Genomic DNA, 8,209 nt, shown 5'->3' with positions numbered 1-8,209 from the left:
GAACTTACCGTCAGGATCTCCGGAAACATAATTCGATTGTGCTGAAAGTACTGAGTTAGAAAATAATAAAATTATGAGTAAATCTTTGAATATACTGTAAATAGATATGTACATATGTATACTATATACACATACTGTCATTTTTTTATAATTGATAAGTTTGTACATATATATGTCATTAATGAAACAAGTCATAAATGGCAAATGAGTCATTACACATAGTGATTATTGCTCTTTTCTATTTTTTGCCAATATTATTATACTGTACAATATCTATGTATAAAACTAAATAAATCATGTTCCTTCCCTTGGATATGACTTGGTTTTTCCCCTTTATATTTATATATTGAAGTCATTAATAAATATTGATAGACACATGCACAGCCATTGTTTTATTGATTGTGAAAATTTTATGTTAGACATTATTATTATTACCACTATAAAATGAAGAATTTTTGACCATATAGAGTAATATCAATAAATTGGTCATTTTTTTTACCTTTTAATTTAGTTTTTTGTCATTGATGGAAAAGCACGAGAGTAATTTTGAAGTCATTAACTCTTTTAAAAAGATAAAATAAAAAGTACATCTATTTTCTCTACATACTACTAACTTGTAGCAACAACAGGCTTTGTTGTAGATAAATTGACAATAATAATAAAAAACTATTAGTGCTAAAAATGGATATATCTATGGTCGTCTTCTTCATATGATCAATAAATTAGTTTTTTTTTACTTAGTAAACAATTGCTTTTTTGGGTGGAGGGGGGCTATTGCTTTCATAAATCATAGTTTATTTTCTGTTTAGGATAGTGAAAAAGTAAAGAAAAAAATACTTTATTGTACTCGGGAAGGGAATTTAATATTTAATGATACAATAAAAATAAATATCTTATTATTATACATTAGACCATGCTTCACTTACTTGTCGATGAAAGACTTTCTTCTGTCCCGTTAGATACTCGAAGTTCATTATTGTCAGGACGATTTTTTTCTAAAAGAAATATTTCCGGCTCATGCGCTTCCGGAGGTAAAAAGTTCCTAACCCTCAGCTCTTGCTCTTGTTTTGCTCGAACCTACGAGATAAAATGGGGGTTTATACAACAAATATATTTATAAATTATAGTAAAATATGAAAAACAAAACTTTGACCTACAAATGACATACATAAAACATTATCATTAAACAAATAAAAAGTAAATAATATCCTTTATTACAATGTTCCAGGGACAATTGAAATAAAATGGAGAGAGTCTATGCGTACATAAATCAATTTATAGCAACATATATAGCTATGGAATATACATAACATTTGTATTACACTTTTCTAACATTTGAATCCCTTGTAAGTAATTTGTCATTTTAGTAAATAAATATACAATTAATGTATATGTCCATAGCCTCATAAATTTGAAAAACTTGTTTTCCATGAAGGTTATACTTTTTTTAGATGAAAAATCATAGAAAGCCAAGTAAAAAAACCCACCACCCTTGAAAAGCAAATATATTATGTGTAAGGCAAAATAAATTTTTAGTAATAATAAAGTATTGGAAGAAATTGAAATGTAAATATATACCTATGTGTCATGTATAATGTACACTTAAATTTTGTGAAATATGCAATTTCCACGAAATTGGTACTTTTGGCATTAAAAAAAAACATGTAAAAAAAAAAGTTTTAAAAGTATAAATCTTTATTAAAAACCATGCACAAATCCTAACCTAAATTCTAAACGTAATTTCAAGAAACAAAGTTCAATCTTATGCAAAGGTGTCCAAACTCCTTATAACGTAGTTCAAAATAAAATTCAATCTTATCTTAGGTGTATTCCACATGGCAACGATTTCTGAGGAAGATGCAACAAAACTATCTATTTGAGGCTTGTATTCACACGAAGCCGGTTTTCCATTTAACTTAAAAATATATTTTTTTAAATAAATTCTAAAGTCGAAGAATCAGACAACGACGTTTACACATTGTTGTGTGAACAGTTTAAACAAAAATACTTATAGATGCACCATCTACAGTAGAAATACAAACACTGGCAGATGGCAATGAGAAAGACGAAATAAATTGCTTTGATACATCTCAGGTGTGTATTGAAACTAATGGTAATGAATAAATATTAGTCGATGGAGAAGACATAAAGATTGTGGTGGAAAATGAAAGTGTCGTACATGCTTAGGTTGAAATGTTTAGGTTGTCATATAGCAGTGATAAGGAAGGAAAACATTGCTTGACTACACCTCATGTGTGTATTGCAAAAAAAAAAAAAATGTGTGTAAAAACCCGAGTATCGTTGACAAGTGATGAAAATAATAGAAATAGTAAAAAATCCATAATTTTTCCATAGACGGCTTTGGTAAAGTGTATCTCGTGTTGTATAAATGCGACTGGTTAACGCCAGATGGTGTTAAAAAATAAGATTTTGTATTAAAAACACTTGAAGATAATTATGAGTGTTTGACTCAGTATTGCTTGAGCACGTGTAAAAGATAGACACCAGCAAAGAGAAAATAAGCCATATTTTACATTTTTTCTTAGATAAAGGCGAAAACACAAGCTAGGCAGATGAAAATCTGAATATTGTTTATGGTTCTGATACTGTAACAGCCAATTACGCGCAATTTTGGTTTGTCGATACCGCTCCAATGATTTCGATGTTAAAAATGTGGAAAACATCGAGTCCCACTATCATGAAAGCACTGCTTTGTTTGTCAAGGAAATGCACATTAATGGAAGAAGAAAAATAGGGAAAAAATCTACTAAAATAATCGATTTACTCTGACTACATCTATTACATAGATAATTTCTATTATAATTTAAATTTGTATGAAAAGTTATAAAATATAATTTTTATCAGTCATTGATCAATAAGTAAGGATTTCATCAATATAGTTTTTTCCTAATATTAATCCTCATCGCATTTCTATATATTTAAAATTATTAAATTAATAAAAAGAAGTTGTGTTTTACTAAATTGTTATAGATACTGGCAATATTATAGATAAGTGCTCTAGATCAGGATCAGGGAAACGAAATACCCCAACTCGCCCCCCCGGATCGAGGTAATTTTTAAAATAAAGAGGAGCTTACTATTATTGCGTAATGATGTGAGTAACTAGTTTGTATTTCAATTAAATAGTGAATACCAATTTGACAGACTTCAATGTGTGAGTTTTCAATTTATCCAGATGTCCATATGGCATCCGAGAAAAGGGTGGGAAATATTATATTGTTATATCGAAGAAATAATAAATGTTTTGGGCATAAAATGGGTTATCTTTTTTCTAACAGAATTGAATTAGCTGGAACTAAAAACTAAAGTCAGCTGGTGCAAACATGAATAAATCTTACAACAGTGTCATCATTCTGGATATTTTGTATAAGTCTATATCTGTATCATTACTGGCGGAGGGTGGCATAATTGATGAATTTTTTTTGTTGGGCAATCTATTTCCTCTAAATAATACTTCCGCATTAAAAAGACTGAAAGATCAATTGGGCAAGGGATTCACTCAAACTTTTGAGTGGACTTAATTACAAAATGTATTCAAAAGTTATGGTTGATATAACAAATAACCCTAACATGAAGTGGAGCCATTTGATAACGTTAAGTACGTACTAGGAATATATTATGCTTAGAGCATTTCTTATAAATGGATTTATCAAAGACTTTTCCTCCCCACTTGCTGCTACAAATATGGTTATCTGAAAAAGTAAATTTCACTGACGGGGATGAAACAAAATAGGATATTATTTGTAAGAATAATAGAAATAAACTTTTTTGTAAGAACTTATGTGACCCAGTGTCTTTAGAATGGAAGAAACTTAACAACAAAAATATCAGCTAAAATACATAATATGAGACGTTACTTAAGAAGACATGCCATAAGTCCACAATGTACCGCTTTTTAGGAATGTTCTCGGTTACATATTATGAGATCCTTTATTAAGTTAAACTTTAGTAGTCTAGAGGACAATAATATAGTATAATTACGGCGATAATTCTCTTCTGTGTGGGATCGAAAAATAAAGGTCATACACCTAAAACTCAATATATCGGGAAATGCGTTCTTAAATATATCAATTTAATAACCGAAGAAATATTACTCATAGTTGCAAAGGATATTTGTGCAATTTTAATTTCGGTGCTTGCAAGATACGGAGTGTTAGAAATGAATATTCCTAAGGAGATTGATGGGCCTCTAATATTATTAGATATCCTCCATCAAACTCAACTAGACATTTATGACTTTGGGGAAAATTATAAAACTGTGCAAAAATATATTGAAGAAATTAACTAGTTGTGAGCCAAAAAACGATTTTTCTCTTACGAGTACTACTACATGTTGATAATTTAATGTTTTTAATAGTTTGTTTATTTGTTTTTATGTTTACTGGAATAGGTATGAAAATTGATGAATATATTTTTTACTTTAATTCTTATTCAGTAAATATATTCTCCATATTTGGTTGTTGAGTTGTTGACATGCAAAAGTTTTTAAATAGAATTTATATATATTTATGTTTTTAAGCCTTAATTAGGTGAAGGAATTTTAAAATATAATGTTTAATAATATTTCTTGAAATGAAATTTCACTAGAAAATTTTAGATAATTCTTAAATTGAAATTCCTAACTAAATAATATAATTTAAAAAAATACTTTTATGTATAATAAGACTATTATGAGCCAGTCCGTTCCACGGACACATGGGGAGGGGACGCATTTGGACACAAAATGCTGGAGGTCAAATAATTTGAAATTCAAATAAATAATGTTATTCATAACTAATGTCTGTCTATTTGATTCGAATGTAAAAGTAATTAATTTATTCCAGAACAATAATTTTAAAACCCAAGAACGTAAAAAAAAAAAAAAATTGGTAACTTTTGAGTTTGATAAAAAAAAAATTATGTTCGTCAGAATTACACCTAAACAGGTATTGTTACTCCCACAATTACAAATGCATTGAAGACAACCCAACAAATTGCTATGATACCAAATAATCAATAACAGTAAACAATCAACAGATAGGTACGTAACAATCCTCTCAGTATGTAGCAAAACCAAATTTATGATTAATAATATTTTTTGTTGATGTTTTTTTTTCTTTTTTATCACAAATAAAAAGTTTATTATAATAACCTATTTAAATTCAACCTTGTTCAACCCTATGCTAATAAACTGACCTACTCCTAACTTGCCTAAAGTAAAGATCACTTAATATATGCACCAACTGCTTAACAACTTTAGAATTACTTTATCGCCCAATAGTATAGTATCCTGCGTAATATCCAATGCTGATGGGTTATAGGTACTTCAAAATATTACCTAAGTAATATGTCAAATTAGTTCTAAAATATTACCAAAGTAATATGTGAAATTAGTTATAAAATATCACTATTTAGCTTTATTGAACAGATTAAATTAATAGTAGAATAAATACTGTTGCTAGGCAGAAAAAAAACGGAGGAGGAGGAAGATTCAGAAGTTTATTTTGTATATATATGATTCCCATAAGATATATGAATATTCTAAACCGGATAGAGTAAGGCCGATTTTTTCTTTGTGAGAACAAGAAACTTCTTGAATTCGAATAATACAGTATCGTTTTTAAAAGGTTGTTGGGGGGACATGGACTTAACGAGCTGTATCAATAAATTCATTTAATCAGTTATGGACGATTAACTTTTATTTATATTCTGCATCGCTTGGTTCAATATGACCACATAATAATGTTTAGATGAGGATGGATATTAATTTTATTTGAAAATAAAAGATGAAGTTAACCATGTTTACTAACATTCAGTTAAAATACATGCTTAGTCAATAATTTAGAATGAGGCATTATCAAATAATCTTAACTAACTACTGAATAAGAGTTATTCTAACATAAAGAGGCAGTGTTATATTAAAAAAATTGTCATAAATTTTGCTTTTCATTTTTTAAATAGGTGGGAGGGGGGGCTCAGCCCTAATTTTTGGATGCAAGAGCATATTTTAAGCACGATATCTATGATATTTCCTGCCAGCCCTTTCTCTTCTCAAACTAAACGAAGTAATCCATCAACATGATTTTGGAGATTCTGATGTGATCTGAAGATTGATCATATATAACCAAAAGCAGTTTTGAAATGTATTAAGAGTTCTTATACACAGAATTTGAAGCATCATTAAATACAATTTCAAAGTTCCTTGATGGTGATGTTATATAAGATTGAAACTATTATGAAATTGCATCTTTTTTTATACTAACTTTCTCCTAAACATTACAAGTTGAATATAAATCTACTGGAACCAATAAATCATTATGAAAAATAGGACGTTTAAAAAAAAAGCATAATCTTAATAAGTCAGAATTTATTGTATGTGTTATAATGTTTCTGATGGTTTAGATATCTGAAGTAATTCGTTGGGCTATTATTTATTTTTATTTAAAATGAAAAATCAGGATTATATTGTTCTTTATCACTTGAGGAATAGACTTAAATGAAACTTTTGACATTCAACTTAATCCCTTTACAAATAGAGAATTTTGCAAAAAAAAGTACTTTTCAAATGCGCTTTTAAAAACATCTTTTTAAGAATAACAATTTTCTTTATAATATATTCAGCAATACACAATAGAACATCAAATAAATAGACTATAAAATACATTACAACTATACCGTCTCCAATTTTAATCTCTAGGTAAAATTATAAAGTTTATTCTTTCTAAGGTTTAACACTTATTCTTTAACTCTTGAAGTGAGTATATCCAAGTATAAAATGTGTGCAATTATGAAAAACATAAAACAATCCTGATGATTTGATAGGAATTTGTAATTATAAGTCCTTGTTGGACTCAGAGTAGAATTTTGGATCGGCTTCTGGGTAATTCCTGTCTAGGTACATGTTTATTTATTTCCTGTCTCTCTCTCTCCATCATATCTCCATGCAGCTTATCTAATGAAACGTCATAACCAGTAAGCTCTTCTCTTCTCAAACATTCTTCAAATTTCCAAAGTTACCATGTTAATTTTCAGGGTTATTTTTAATTTTCCGAAAATGCTTAGAATTTATAAATCTAATCATAGTAATCAATAACTTTGAAACTGAAGCATTTTTAAACGGGACTTAATCTATTTGCCTCTACATAAATTACTTATCTAATCCCTCATGTACCCGACTGAAGGCAGTGTTCTATCGTACGTGTAACTGTAAAGGCTTATATATATATAAATTATATCAGGAGAGGAGTTGCTTTCACAAAAATATCCTTTGTATATATATATACAACAAACATAGTATGCATTCACTTAGACGCGTACACGCAGGATAGATATTGTAACACACCTTTAATTTTATTTATTTTCGGAACATTATAGTAATCCTAAATATTGCAACCTTGCTTAGTAAATTTAAATTTTAACTTTGATAAAAAACACTTAAAATAAATATAGCTTCCAAATATTTTTTTTTATTTTACTGTAATACAGTAATATATAATATATTTTTCAAATACTTCAATGATTTGTATCAATTGCTACTAATTTTGAATCTTATTTAAATGGTTCTACGCTTCAAATAGCAATATTAAAATAGGGTTAGACCAAGACCTAAATGTTGATATCTCAAAATTTCTTCCAAAAAAATATTTTAACAAACTTGGCAACTACTTTTAATATATTCAAAGTTATTGATTACTATTACAATGTATAAATCACCTCTTAACATTTTTTAGATAAACTATATTTTATATGATCTGCAACATTTTTATGTACATATTTTGTATTGTATTCACTCTTAAATTTCGTGATTATACTTTTCTTTATCTAATATATTTTGTTAGTTGCTTTAAATATTTAAAGATAAATAATTATGCAGTTATAAGTAAAAAAAAAAGGTCCTCGGTCATTCTCAAATCAACATATTCAGATTAAATATCACGATATAATTATTTATTTTGAAGACGTCATAGTAATTCAATAGAAATATCGTATGTGTAGCTATATTCATTTATATGTCCAATACTCATTAGTTTTTTTCTGACAGTAATAATTATAAAATAAAGCATATTACTAAGCTAGGACTTCATGAATAATCATGTAGTCCTAGTTACTAACAATCGTCAACTCCAAATGTTATTCATAAAAGGTTGCGCCTATCAAAAATAATATTCTTCCGTTATTATATTTTACTGCATATATGTATAAGCGATTA

General features: G+C 28.0%; 1 protein-coding gene across 1 annotated transcript in view; it reads right to left on the bottom strand.

Moving 5' to 3' along the window:
* Window positions 1–8: 8 nt before the first annotated feature.
* Window positions 9–8,209, bottom strand: part of LOC121127917 (uncharacterized) — a 65,334-nt gene continuing 57,133 nt past the window's right edge. Inside the window, exons 7-8 of the mRNA XM_040723496.2 lie at window positions 927–1,077; window positions 9–50 (exon numbers count right to left, since the gene is read on the bottom strand). The gene's annotated coding sequence lies outside the window, so the exon portion shown is untranslated. The remainder of the gene's footprint in view (window positions 51–926; window positions 1,078–8,209) is intronic.

Source organism: Lepeophtheirus salmonis, chromosome 13 (assembly GCF_016086655.4).
Source record: "Lepeophtheirus salmonis chromosome 13, UVic_Lsal_1.4, whole genome shotgun sequence".
NCBI classification, from domain to species: domain Eukaryota; kingdom Metazoa; phylum Arthropoda; class Copepoda; order Siphonostomatoida; family Caligidae; genus Lepeophtheirus; species Lepeophtheirus salmonis.
The sequence above is the reverse complement of the archived record's forward strand: the minus strand, read 5'-3'. Positions and strand labels throughout refer to the sequence as shown.